Source organism: Calliphora vicina, chromosome 2 (assembly GCF_958450345.1).
Source record: "Calliphora vicina chromosome 2, idCalVici1.1, whole genome shotgun sequence".
NCBI lineage: Eukaryota > Metazoa > Arthropoda > Insecta > Diptera > Calliphoridae > Calliphora > Calliphora vicina.
In genome coordinates, this window is record NC_088781.1 from 91,746,862 (window position 1) to 91,762,512 (window position 15,651).

Genomic DNA, 15,651 nt, shown 5'->3' on the forward strand with positions numbered 1-15,651 from the left:
GTTATCAAGTATCCCGCAATTCCCCAAAAATTCTTGAAAAATCCCAAAAATGGGATTTTTTCGCTTTTTGGCTACAATATCCATACCAGGGGCGGGGTTATCGGAACCCTTTACAAAATAATTAAGAACTTATTGGGCCATGTAAAATAGGTTACTATATTTTGATATCGGGTATGCGATTTGAGAATTTTTGCCCTAAAGTTGAATTTTACATAAAAAATATGCATTTTTTGAATGGACCTGATCGCGTCGGTATCAAAAATTATAAATGTTTTTTACATTCAAAATATTTGGCGTAAAGTTAGCTTTTCAAAAAGTACAAATTCATTATACATCCTCTTAGAAATTTTTTAGATAACTTAAAAAGAATAAAAGTACTTTTTTCCCAATAAAATTGAGAAAAATCGCCTTTTTTAATTTTTTTAAATTCAAATGAATATAACTTTGGACTCAGCCATGATTTCTCTTTCTTTATTTGATATATAGATCTATTGTTAATCCTATAAAAGAAAAATGGATAAAATCGGGGAATATTTGGAACCGCGGTCACCAAAAAACTGGAGTAGGGTGGGTAAAAATGTTGAAAATTAAATTTTCAAATGCGAATATCTCCTAAGCTATAAGAGATAATTGATAGCTTTATGTAGTGCTCGACGAAGAGATTGTATATGTGTAATTTTTTTTAAATCGTAACACAAACGAAGAAATAGGATCATTTTAAAAATTGAACATACCCGAGGCGTCCTACTTTGGGAACCACTTCCTCTTTGCGCATGTGAAATTTCATTAAAATCGGCGTAAGGGTTTAGAAGTTACAGATTTATTTCCCTCTTTTTTTATTCTCATACCACTGTGCAACGTTCTTCAATAGGATCAGGGAGCAGGTCATTGATATTACTTTGGTAGGGAACACTGACTCAGTTAGAATTCTTGATTGGAGAGTTTCACTCGAGTGCTCATTCTCCGATCACCACAGGATAGTTTTTACGATACAGCTTACACTGGATAGGGAAAAACCCTTTAGAAATCCTAGGAAAACCGACTGGGTCAAATTCAGTAATCTTAGTGACACCATACCACCTCCAGCAATGGATGGACTAAATGGCACACGGGACTTGGAGATTTTCTATCCAGGTCATTAAGGGAAGCCTACTATGCTTCGTGTAGGGAGCGGCAAGGACCTAGGAAATTCCGGCAACCATGGTGGAATCCTAGACTAACGCAGCTAAGGAAGGAATGTAGAAAACTTTTTAATAAGGCGAAGAGGGACCAAGACTTGTTGAGTTGGGACGATTATCGTCAAAGCTTCAACACTTTCAAGAGGGAAACCAGACGGCAAAGAAGGAATCTTGGGAGCGTTTCTGTGAGGAACTGTAGAATACCACGGAGGCATCGCGTCTACCAAAGGTACTATCCAAAGATCCTGGTACGCCTGGATTCCTGATGAAGCCGGATGGTAACTTTACTGAAAGTAGTACCGAAACTTTGGCACTGCTTATGGAGACATTCTCTTTCCAGGTTGCAGGGATGATGAAAATGAGGGCTCCGCTTCAGAGCACCTTGCAGCTTCTCAAATCTACATAAGTGAATTAGTTAGCTCCATTGTTAGCGTGGAGAAAATTTCGTGGGCGGTGTCATCTTTTAAGGCCTATAAATCTCCGGGCCAGATGGCATATTCCCATCGTTACTCCAAAAATCGATTTTAACCATCATGCCATGGCTTATATTTAGGTACAGCCTGGAAACAGGATATATTCCTAAAGAATGGAGAGAGGTTACAGTGGTATTTATCCCCAAAGAGGGAAAGGTAAACCACAGTACCGCCAAGGACTATAGACCGATCAGTCTGTCATCGTTTTTTATTGAAAACACTGGAAAGATTGGTCGATATCCATGTCAGGAACATCCTCTCCCCTGATAATTTCTGTAGGGCACAGCACGAGACTGCCTTGCATGACGTTGTCGGAACTATAGAGGGGACACTTGACAAAAAGGAGTATGTTATGGCATCTTTCTTGGATATAGAGGGTGCGTTTAATAATGTGAACATATCCGCAATAGTTGATGCTTTGGGTGACTTAGGTGTTGATCAGCGGATAAGAAATTGCTTAGGAGCAGGGCCTTTAACTCTAATATGGGCATTGGTAGGACAAGGGAAGTTGTGACAAGAGGCACACCACAAGGTGGTGTCATCTCTCCACTTCTGTGGAATCTCGTCGTAAATAAAATCCTTTTCAGGCTCAGCAGGTTAGATACCAAAGTAGTGCATATGCTGACGACGTTGTGCTTCTTATTCAAGGGAAGTTTCTTCCCACAATAAGTGAACTCATGGAATCAGCTCTCAGCGTTCTGCTATCATGGGCCAAGGAAAACGGTCTAGGAGTTAACCCTGCCAAGACCGAACTGGTTCTTTTCACCAGGAGATATAAAACTCCAGAATTCAGACCTCCACGACTGGATGGTACTTTTCTGAAGTTTTCAAGCGAAGCCAAATACCTTGGCGTAATTTTGGACTCTAAGCTCTCTTGGAAACGTAATGCTGAGAGTCGAATGATGAAGGCTTTATGTGCCTTCTATATATGCAAGAAAACCTTTGGGAAGAGATGGGGTCTTAAACCATACATTGTACACTGGATGTACACCGCGGTCATAAGACCTATTTTGACCTATGGGGCTCTTATTTGGTGGAGATTGGTAGACACTAAGACTCACCTTTCTATTCTAAACAAGGTGCAAAGATTAGCATGTCTTGCAATTACTGGCTCTATGAATTCCACCCCTCAGGCCAGTCTAGAGACGATGCTAAATATAACTCCCCTTGATATATGTATATATCAAATGCATTTCTGCTAGGTCTGCTCTACGACTTAAACAGTCGAGCGGACTGAAGCATGATCGTATTGGTCATGGCACCATCCTAAAAAAGATAGGCAGGCCATTCATAGGGCGGGAAACGTACTACATAATACCTACACCGAATGTTGACAGAACATTTAAGATCAGAATACCGACAAGGGATGATTGGGCCGCGAACTCTGTCCTAAGGGATGACGTGATCTCAATCTACACTGATGGTTCAAAGACAGAAAGAGGCACGGGCTCGGGAATCTTCTCAGATGAGCTGGACCTTTTGATGTCTATTCGATTACCCGATACCTGCACGGTTTTCCAGGCAGAGATTTATGCCATCGATACAGCCGCGAGAAGAATCCGGGAACTCAATCTCGAAAATTCGACCATACATATCTACTTTGACAGCCTTGCATCAATCAAGGCTCTTAACTCCAAAGGTCAAAATGTCTTCTCAATTATATCAAATCACTGGCACAACTGACACAACATCACGTCGAGTTGATTTGGGTTCCAGGACACGAGGGCATCCGGGGAAATGAGGATCGTCCCTGGACGTATCTCTAGAGCAAAGGGATATTCACACTCCCCTGGTGACAGTATCGAAATTGATAGATGAATGGGCTTTGAGCGAGACGGAACTCAGGTGGTCAAATATCATCACTTGTAGAATATCCAGAATGCTCTGACCCAATCTGACAGAGGATAGAACTATGACTATTTTGTCTCTTAGCAGGAATTCGATTAGGCTTCTTACGGGTATAGTTACTGGGCACTGTATGATTGGACATATGTCGGAACGTATGGGCTACCCACGTTATAGCTATTGTAGAAGTTGTTTAGATGAAGAGAAGGAGGAATCGGTACAGCACCTTCTATGTGAATGCCCAGCCTTACAAGAGCATAGACTACTACATCTTGGTAGAGCTCTTTTCCATGATCTGGACTGTCTCAGAGATGTGTCACTAGTAAATATGATCAGATTTATTAGAAGTACCGGTTGGTTCCCACGGGGACCACAGGAATCACATAGTCAACCAAATTAGGGAGGGAAACTATTCTCACTTTATGTACGAAATTTCAACATAAAGGTATAGTATTTCTAAGGGTACCACAATGGGCCACACGGCCTCCGAGTGAACTCGCTAAATTGCGATCAACCCACGTAACCTAACCTAAAATGTACAACAACCACAGAATTAAATAGTCACTCAATGTTTTTTATACACGTTTATAAATTCGCAGAAATACAGGCACTCTTTATAATGTATACGAATTCACTTGAAAAACACATCACTCAGTTGAAGTTTGTTCAAAAAGCGTCTCTGATAAACTCTCTAAGGACTGCAACCTCTGCCACTATTTATCTTATCTGCACTCTAGATTTCTCTTTAACTGTCTAGAGTCACAGTATGCGTTCATATTGTTCAGGTTATGATGATTTTCGTCAAACAACCCGAATGTGAACAAAAGAGCGTAATAGAGCGTAAAAATACACACAATTCATTCAGTTTCTTGATGTTGTTGTGGATATTTTATTTTTTACCCAAAAGAGCACACAAATTAAATGCCTCTTTTTGCCTACCAATGGTCTAGAGCTTTCTAATACATACGTCATCTGTGGTGTACTTTCTACAATATTCTTTAACTGAATATTCGAATTCGAATATACGGTCGCAGCAAAATGCGTTGCCAACTTACGATCAATGGTCAACTGAAAGCTTTTATTTCAATGTTAATAATGCCCACAGATATGTTACAGTTTGCTATTACAGCACTGTTATTTGAAAGCATTAGGCTACTTTTAAATCAGCCGTTAAAATCGTTATATTTGACAATATAACGTAACACTGGCCCCCGCTTAAGCCTGTTCGTCCCGAATAGGCATAGATTCACTTCTCCCATAGGCAGCTAGTCGTTCTAGATGTTCAACCTTAATTCCCGATATCGGTCATCCACATTTCCGTATTCTATAAACCATGTCGTCCAATTTCTTAACTACCCTATGTGGTCCTTATTACGTTGTGAGCTATATCTGGTTTTCATTTGGTCATTTGTCATTTTAATTCGTCTCCGAACGAGTTCATGCATTTCTTTTTCTGCTGAAGCACCTTCACCCATCTTGGAACCCGACCTGATGATCTTTTCCTTGCGGGGCAGACCAAGCACTCCAACAGGAACCATTCTGTCGTTACACTCTTCAACGAGGGCCTCCATTGTTACATGGCTACTTCTCACATCCGCTGGTTCCAACACCAACAAATCATTGTCTATACAATCCTCCACTTCCTCACGGGCTCATACCAAATCCTCTGCCTCAGTGCTAGCTCTTTTTAAAGGTGGCTTATTTCTTGGTTATTTCTTGATGGTGAAACATATCTGGTTCGCTTTCTTGGTGCTCTACAGTTTCTCTAAATATGACCAATTTTACCACAGTTATAACATTTAATTTTGGTTTTACATTGTTTCTCATTTAAAGCCTCTACAACTGCCTCTTCTTGACATTGGACATTATTCAAGTCCGACACCTTTTTATCAACGCCATCCACTCTGTTGTTAATAACATCAGACACTTTCTGAATTTTCTTATTTGTGGCTCTAGAAGATACTTGAAGTTTTGTTAGAAGTTTATCGTTGTTTACTCTGAAAGTTTCTTTAACTTCAGCTAACAGCTTCTCGTTGTTTACTCGAAGTTCAGCTAGAAGCTTCTCGTTATTTACTTTATAAGTTTCTCGAACTTCAGCTAGAAGCTTCGAGTTTTCGTTCATTTTCTCCATCATGGCGGCAAACATTGTGTTTAAGTCCATGTTGCTCGTTTTTGAACGGGTACATATCTCAGCTTCTTCTTTGTACTCAAATTCGTAAGTACCGATGTCAATATTACGCCGCTTGAATTCATGAGCCTCTTCTGCAATTCCGCCTTATTACCTGCTGTTGGTAGCTCCAACTTACTCAGTTCTTTCTAGAGTTGTTCAACTTTTATTTCCTCAAACTTCATGCTTATTAATTTGCAATCCCACTTCTGACACCAATTGTTACGTTTTAACCTTTTCAAAACGTTGGTTTATTTCCTTTAAATAAACCGGATTCTTTTGATTGCAAATAAAAGCCGTTTAGTAGTTTAAAAATTGTAACAATTTTTATTTATTTAAAATGTACAACAACCATAGAATTAAATAGTCACTCAATGTTTTTTATACACGTTTATAAATTCGCATAAATACAGGCACACTTTATAATGTACACGAATTCAATTGAAAAAACAGCACTCAGTTGATGTATGTTCAAAAAGCGTCTCTGATAAACTCACTAACGACTGCAACCTCTGCCACTATTTATAACACTGCCATCTGATTTATCTTTAACTGTATAGAGCTTTATAATACATACGCCATCTGTGGTGTACTACTCTACAATGTTCTTTAACTGAATATTCGAATTCGAATATACGGTCGCAGCAAACAGCGTTGTCAACTTACGATCAATGGTCAACTGAAAGCTTTTATTCAATATTATTTGAAAGCATTAGGCTACTTTTAAATCAGCCGTTAAAATCGTTATATTTGAATTCAAGTACAATTTCGTAACAATATTTATTAGCACCACACAGTGGTACGAAAAAAAAAGGGAAATAAATCTGTAACTTCTATACCCTTAGTCCAATTTATATGAAATTTGACAGGCGCAAAGAACTTCTGTAACTTCTATACCCTTATGCCCAGTTTTTGACTTGTTATTTAAATACGTATTTAGTTAATTTTAACTTAAAATTAAGTTGTATTTAAATACAGTTTGAGTTTTTCAGTGCTACATAATTTGTCTTATTTAAATAAGATAAAAGTATGGTAGCACTACTAAATATCAAAAATTTATCGATAGTTTTGCTTAAAACAGCTGTTCAACCAAAACAAAAATTGATACATTTTGCTCAATAAGAAATAAAAGTTTATTAAACAATAAAATTATTGGTAGGAAAATGCACAAAAGAAGCTCCAATTGCCCCGCATCGGAATTGTAGTTTTTGCAAGACGCTTTTTTTAGCAAGACGCTGTTGTTTGTTTTTTTTTTTACTACAATAGAGTGAAAAAAAACCAAACAACAAAAGTCAGCTGTCAAAAACATATGGTAGTTTATGAAACTTAAATAGAATTTAAATGGCCAACGTTGGCCATTTAAGTATCATTTAAAAAAGCACTGATAAACTCGTTTTCGTATTTAAATAGAACTTAAATATAATTCATATTTAAATACGAAGTCAAAAACTGGCTCTTAGTCTAATTTAAATGAAATTTGACAGGCGCAAAGAAGAAGTGATGTCGAGTTTAAGTTTTGAATTTTGACCGCATTGGCCCACGAGGTGTGCGGTCAGGGTTCCCTAAAGAAGGGAATTTTTAAAACGATCCTATTTCTTCGGCCGAGTTGGCGTATGTATTAGTAAGATCTAGAATATTCGAATTTTGACAGTTAAAGAACAATCTAGAGTGCAGATGGCAGTGTTATAAATAGTGGCAGAGGTTGCAGTCGGGAGTCAGTTTATCAGAGACGCTTTTCGAATAAACATCAACTGAGTGCCTTAAAGTGTGTTGCGTTTTTCAAGAATTTACAAACGTGTATAAAAAACATTGAGTGACTATTTAATTCTGTTGTTGTATATTTGGCCAGTAGCCAGTTGTCCAACAGGCTACCATCCCGACATTAGGACCTTACTAGATGGTGATACTCGTTTGGTCCTAGGGGATTTTAACGCTCACCATCAGCTCTGGCACTCAAGTCTTGGGGAAGACCAGAGATGAGCGTCACTGGCGGAACAGATTGACGAATCCACCTTCTGCACACTAAATGATGATGCCCCCACACGGAGTATGGGCAATTGCGCAAGTTCGCCAGACATCACCATAGCGAGTCCTGGTCTGATTAACTGCACAACCTGGCGTGAGGTTATTTCTCTAGGATCAGACCATTTACCCATAATCGTTTGTCTGGATAGACCCAACGATTTCATCGTCTCTGAGTGCCGAACTTACATCAACCAAAAGAAAGCAGACTGGCACGGCTTCAGAGAATTTACCGACCGTATCTTCAATGGTCTACCGATTCCCTCCAACGTACACAAAGCAGAGAGGAAGTTTCGCGAAACCATCACAGCAGCAGCCGCTCGCTTCATTCCCGCTGGTAGAATATCCGTAGTGCGACCGCACTTCCCAGCAGAAGCAGCGGGACTCGCAGATGAGCGTGATGACATCCGAAGTACCAACCATGACGACCCTAGGATGAACCGCGATATCAGCAGGTTGGTAAATGAGGACAAGCGAAACAAATGGTTGGATCATTTGAAGAACTGCAACTTAAGTTCTGGAGTTGGCAAGTTGTGGTCCACAGTTCGGTCTCTCTCCAATCCGACTAAGAAGGATGATAGGGTCGCGATTAAGTTTGCAGATACCACCATATCCGACCCTAAACGGTGCGCGCGAGCTTTTTGCCGACAACTCATTGAGCACCCCGAGAGAGACAAGGCGAAAAGAAGTATTGTCCGCAAACTACACGATCTTCCAGTCTCGGACACACCACAACTTTACACGCCAACTGAAGTTGCAGAAGCCATCAACACAGCTAAGCCTTCACAGGCAATAGGACCTGAAGGGATATCCATGCTGATGCTAAAACACCTAGGCGAGCGGGGAGTCGAGTACCTGACAATGGTTTTTAATCTGTCAGTGAGGAGCTTAACAATACCCGATGTCTGGAAAATGGGTCGAGTGATCCCATTGCTAAAACCTGGGAAAATCGCGAATGAGGGACAATAGGCGAGCGGGGAGTCGAGTACCTGACAATGGTTTTTAATCTGTCAGTGAGGAGCTTAACAATACCCGATGTCTGGAAAATGGGTCGAGTGATCCCATTGCTAAAACCTGGGAAAATCGCGAATGAGGGACAATCGTACAGGCCGATTTCCCTCCTGTCACCTGTAGCGAAGACACTCGAAGCTCTTCTCCTCCCCCAGCTGACCCGTCAACTACCAGCTGCTCGTCACCAGCATGGATTTCGTAAAATGCACAGTACCACCACAGCATTATCCGCCATAGTCACTCAGATCTCACAGGGCTTAAACCAGCAGAGGCCTTGTGAACGAACTATCCTAGTGGCACTTGACCTGTCGAAAGCCTTCGACACTGTCAGTCACGCCACACTCTTCCAGGACATCCTGCAGTCCACAATGCCCAACAACACGAAGAGATGGATAGTGAACTATCTGAGTGGCAAGCAGTCGTTCGTGGAGTTTAGAGACAAATGTTCAAAACCCAGTAGAGTTAAACAAGGAGTCCCTCAGGCCGGGGTCCTGTCGCCGCTCCTGTTTAACTTCTACCTCTCTAAACTCCCAGTGCCCCCACAGGGCGTAGAGATAATCTCGTATGCGGACGACTGCACTATATTGGCAACAGGTCACAACGTTGATGAGCTTTGCGGTATGGTAAATGGTTATCTCAATGAAATCCACAATTTCTTCACTGCACGTAACCTGCAGTTATCACCAACGAAGTCATCAGCAACACTCTTCACCACCTGGACGAAGAAGGTAAAACTGAATTTAGGCATCATGGTCGACGGCGTACAAATTCCGACAGTGAACCACCCGAAAATCTTGGGTGTCACTTTTGATAGCCTTTTTACCTCCTCAGCACACGCCACTGCAATCACGCATAAACTGCGAAATAGGAACAAGGTCCTCAAAGCACTAGCCGGCAGTACTTGGGGTATGGACAAAGAAACCTTGCATGCTACCTACAAGACGATTGGCCGGTCAGTGGTCAATTATGCTGCTCCAGTGTGGTCGCCTTCGTTGAGTGATACTCAGTGGAGAAATATTCAAAGCTGTCAAAACGCAGCCTTAAGGACCGTCACAGGCTGCCTTCAAATAACCTCCGAACACCACCTTCACGAGGAAACCAAGGTTCTACCGGTCAAGGAACACAATGTCATGTTGACGCAACAGTTCCTTCTGGGATGTCATCGGAGGAGTCATCCAAACTTCAACATCACACAGTTGGAATCTCCCCCGAGGCATGTCCGACAGGACCTTCGGAAATACGAGGAGAACATACAGAGGTATGTGCAGGATCCATTTGATCGCCGCTCGTATATGACAGCTTTGAACGACATTCACAGAGACGCCATCAATTCCGCGGTAGCAGGATACCGTATGAATGTCGTACTTGGAGGTCGCCCACCACCCATAGCAGACGCCGAGAAGAGTCGTTCTGGCACAACTTAGATCAGGATGGAGCAACAGGCTTAATGCCTTTTGATCCCGCATAAACCGTGCCGTCCTTAACTTATGCCCAGCATGTGGTCAAGGTCCTCATGACACCCTCCACATATTTAACTGTTCAGCCAACCCTACTTCACTCAGTCCAATGGATTTATGGACTCATCCTGTTGAAGTAGCTCAATTTCTTGGACTTGAACAACATGCAGAACCACCAGAACATCCAGATTGATTATTGTAAATTGTTCATGCTGCTACAACAACAACACCAGCCAGCTGGTACAAAATAAATTTTTTACCAAAAATTGTGTGAAAAAGGTTGTAATGAATAACGATAAAATTTGTAATGCATTTATTATTGCTATTATCCTAAAACGAAAAAGTAGTAAACAAAACGCGTTTGGATGAAGGAATTGCTAGAAAACAAAGGAAATCTAGGTTTTATTTAACTTTTATGAGGAAATTTTACAACACTCGATTCAATCATACTGGTACAATCAGAATATCAACGCTTCATTTAAAACCGTAAAGGCACTAAAAAATAGCAAATGATACCCTACAAAGTATTAGGATTATTTAATATTAACATTTTTTTTAATTTTTAAAGTTTTTATTATAATTGTACGAATTTAAGTGAAATATGAATTTTGTGATGTTCTTTAATTTTCATCAATATTTTTTTAACGAATTGAGGTTTTGTTAACTTTTTTGTTGAAATACATATTTTTTGTTCCAATTAATAAAATGACTTTTAATTTTTTATATAATCACCTATTATTGCCTGTATAATTTCATAACATTTAAAAAAAAATATGTTGTACGATTTTGAGTGACACTCACTGTATATATATAAAAATGGATGTTTGTATGTGGGTATGTATGTATGTTCCGAATGAACTCAAAAACGGCTGGACCGATTTTGATGAAATTTTCAGGGAATTTTTACATTATACCGTTAATGCCATCTATATATATAAAAATGGATGTTTGTATGTGGGTATGTATGTTCCGAATGAACTCAAAAACGGCTGGACCGATTTTAATGAAATTTTCAGGGAATCTTCAGAATAGTCTAGCGGGTAACACTGTAAAGTCAGATTTTTAAATTTCAGTCTATGGGCGGAGGGGTGTGACAAAATCAAATTTTTACATTATACCGCTAATTCCATCTATATATATAAAAAACGGCTCTGCCGATTTTGATGAAATTTTCAGGGAATCTTCAGAATAACCCAGAGGGTAACACTATATAGTCAGATTTTTGATATTCGGTCTGTGGGCGGAGGGGCGTGTAAAAATCTAATTTTTACATTATACCGTTAATGCCATTATATATAAAAACAGATGTGTGTATGTATGTTCCATATGGACTCAGAAACTGCTGGACCGATTTTGATAAAATTTTCACTGAATCTTCAGAAAAGGTAACACTGTAAAGTCATATACATAAATACTTTTTTTTTATTTCCAACGTTCAAACAATGACAATTTTCATTTTGTTGCTTAACATCATTCTAAAAATTAATGATTTGGTGTAAGCGAAAAAAGGAATACATTCCATTCTTTTATATTATCAATCGATGATAAACAATTTTGTTTACTCTTGCAAATTAGGTGCATGATTAAAAAATGTCCATATGAAATCTATTAAAAAAATAATATTTTGAATAACTCTCCGCATATCACTTTTAATAAAAAATAACGGTTTTATTCAAATAAAATTTGTTTTCGAAAGGGCATCTAAGCCTAGAGTCGCAGAAACGAGAAGAGAACGAGAATCACGGCTTCAGCAAATGCATCATCGAGTGCTGCAGAAACACCTCAACAGCATATAGTTGTTCGCTCCCGAATGACTCGATCAAGAGAAAGAATCGATTTAAAGTTGCCCGGGTTTTATTAAAATAAGTATGATGGCTACAGGCATCACAAGGATGTACTAATTGGCGCAATGAACAAACATTACTTACATTGCAGCATTTTGAAGTTCCCTAAGGAATTCCCGGGAATGTGCTGTTCGAACGGTAAAATTATTCTGCCACCAGTTATGGAGCCGTCTGAGTTGCTACTAAGTTACATTTCCGGCGCCAATCCTATTTCCAAACACTTCCTTCAAAATATCCAAAAGTACAACACATGCTTTCAAATGACGTCGGCTTCATGTCCACCTTTAAAGTTCAAGGCCAAATGTACCACAGATTTGGATCATTGCTCACGCTTCCCAATGGCGATACGAAAAATTCCAATTGATCCCTTCACAAATGAGATTTTATTTCCGGACTTCTGCCAAATGCAAATGAATATTCAAGACGTTGTCGACAAAGTATTCCCAAGTCTTACAACGAACTACAACAATTCGGATTGTCAGTGGGAACATGCAATTTTGGCACCAATAAATTATGATGTTAACAAGATCAATAGCAAATACAATTGAAACTGCCTGGCAAAACAATAAAATACAAATAGATTGACACAGTAATGAACGAAGAACAAGCCGTCGATTATCCTACTGAATTTTTGAATTCATTGGATCACCGACTTTGTCCGAAACTGTATATTAAAATCGAGATGCAATATAAAATATATGTTTTCTAAGGGCCAGAAACGCGGACCGGGTTCAGCTAGTCTATATATATAAAAATGGATGTTTGTATGTGGGTATGTATGTGTGTATGTATGTTCCGAATGAACTCAAAAACGGCTCCACCGATTTTGATGAAATTTTCAGGGAATCTTCAGAATAGCCTGTCGGGTAACACTGTAAAATCAGATTTTTTATTTTCGGTCTGTGGGCGGAGGAGCGTGCCATTATCAAATTTTTACATTATACCGCTAATACCATCTATATGTATAAAAAACTTCTGGACCGATTTTGATGAAATTTTCAGGGAATCTTCAGAATAACTCAGCGGGTAACACTGTAAAGTCAGATTTTTGATATTCGGTCTGTGGGCGGAGAGGTGTGTACAAATCTAATTTTTACATTATACCGTTAATGCCATTATATATAAAAACAGATGTGCGTATGTATGTTCCATATGGACTCAACGGCTGGACCGATTTTGATAAAATTTTTACGGAATCTTCAGAAAAGCATAGCGGGTAACACTGTAACACATATACATAAATACTTTTTTTTATTTCCAACGTTCAAACAATGACAATTTTAATTTTGTTGCTTAACATCATTCTAAAAATTAATGATTTGGTGTAAAAGAAAAAAGGAATACATTCCAACACATGTCCGGTACTATAGAAGTTCTTTTATATTATCAATCGATGATAAACAATTTTGTTTACTCTTGCAAATTAGGTGCATGATTAAAAAATTTCCATATGAAATCTATTAAAAAAATAATATTTTGAACAACTCTCCGCATATCACTTTTATTAAAAAATAACGGTTTTATTCAAATAAAATTTGTTTTCGAAAGGGCATATACGTCTAGAGTCGCAGAAACGGGAAGAGAACGAGATTGACGGCTTCAGCAAATGCGTCGCAGTACATCTTCATCGAGTGCTGCAGAAACACCTCAACAGCATATAGTTGTTTGCTCCCGAATGACTCGATTCTGGCGCCAATCCTATTTCCAAACACTTCCTTCAAATTATCCAAAAGTACAACACATGCATTCAAATGATGTCGGCTTCATGCCCACCTTTAAAGTTCAAGACCAAATGTACCACAGATTTGGATCATTGCTTTCCAATGACGATACGAAAAATTCCAATTGATCCCTCCACAAATGAGATTTCATTTCCGGAATTCTGCCAAATGCAAATGAATATTCAAGACGTTGTCAACAAAGTATTCCCAAGTCTTACAACGAACTACAACAATTCGCATTGTCTGTGGGAACATACAATTTTGACACCAACAAATAATGATGTTAACAAGATCAATAAGTAAATACAATTGAAACTGCCTAGCAAAACAATAAAATACAAATAGATTGACACAGTAATGAACGAAGAACAAGCCGTCGATTATCCTACTGAATTTTTGAATTCATTGAATCACTGACTTTGTCCGAAACTGTATATTAAATTCGAGATGCAATATAAAAGAGATGTTTTCTAAGGGCCAGCAACGCGGACCGCGTTCAGCTAGTAAAATATAAAAAATCAAATAATGCAAATTTAAAATATTATTTAACACCTAAGTAGTGAATATAGAAAATTTTTAATGAAATTTTGACATGTAATGTCATCACGTGAGAACGGCTGGAGCGATTTGGCTGATTTTTTTTATTCGATTCGAAATTTTCAGGAGATGGTTTGTAAAGAAAAAAAATTCAAAAATTCCAGGTAAAACTCGCAAATTCTTTTTTTGTAAGTCCAGTCAACTATAAAAATTTAGATATTTTATTAGCAAATAAATAAGAACTGGCTGGTGTGAGTGGGTTGGAGAAACTTGAAGAACTAACATTAGTAAATACTACCGGGCGAAGCCGGGGCGATCAACTAGTAAAATATAAAAAATCAAATGCAAATTTAAAATATTATTTAACATCTAAGTAGTGAATATAGAAAATTTTTAATGAAATTTTGTCATGTGGTATTCAATATTTGGATCTTTAACTCACTATTTTTTGGAAAAAAATTATTGGAAATCTAAAGGGATATTCAAGGATAAAAATTTGAAAGGACATTTCTAACATCTTTTGATCCTGACAGGATAAAATCAAAATAATATGAAATATTTTACAACCCTTTTTGATCATTTGACATCAAATTTGGTATTGTAGGATGATCAGAAGTATTTTAAAACATGTTTTCAATAATTTACTGCTCTGAAAATTTTAAATCCTTTTAAAAAGAAACAGGATCACGAAATTAAAAACTGAAAACACAGTTTTTCTCCATTTAATTTATAGTTTTAGACGTATGTATATCAACCGGTTCGTGTCTAGCATTGAGTGTCGTACGGTGTAATATATATTATATTTTATAAAAAACACTTTTAATATTTTATTATATACACGAGTAGTTCTTATTGTTACGTTTTAACCTTTTTAAACCGCTGGTTTATTTCCTTTAAATAAACCGGATACTTTTGATTGCAAATAGTAGAAAATTGTAACAACTCTATTGGTCAATTCACAAGGTCTTTTATCAGTCATATTGTCATAATGTCCTAATATATCACGACTCGGCAGCTTGGCTTAACTGACTCTTAGGCATTCGGCGAATGTATCTGCTGGTTAGTTACGATAACACAATAAACATAGCATACAGAGTAGTATTATATTAGAACATTTTTTGCTTGAAAAACAATAAAAACCATTGTGAAATATTAGGACATTATGACAATATGACAAATTAAGAGACCTTGTGAATTGACCATATATTTATTTAAAATGTACAACAGAATTAAATAGCCACTCAATGTTTGTTATACACGTTTATAAATTCGCAGAAATAATGTATACGAATTCACTTGAAAAAAAAACACAGCACTCAGTTGATGTTTATTCGAAAAGCGTCTCCGATAAACTCACTAACGAATGCAACCTCTGCCATTATTTATAACACTGCCA

General features: G+C 38.1%; 1 pseudogene; it reads left to right on the plus strand.

Moving 5' to 3' along the window:
- The first annotated feature begins 5,655 nt into the window (after positions 1–5,655).
- Positions 5,656–14,021, plus strand: LOC135950687 (uncharacterized; annotated as a pseudogene).
- The last annotated feature ends 1,630 nt before the right edge of the window (positions 14,022–15,651 follow it).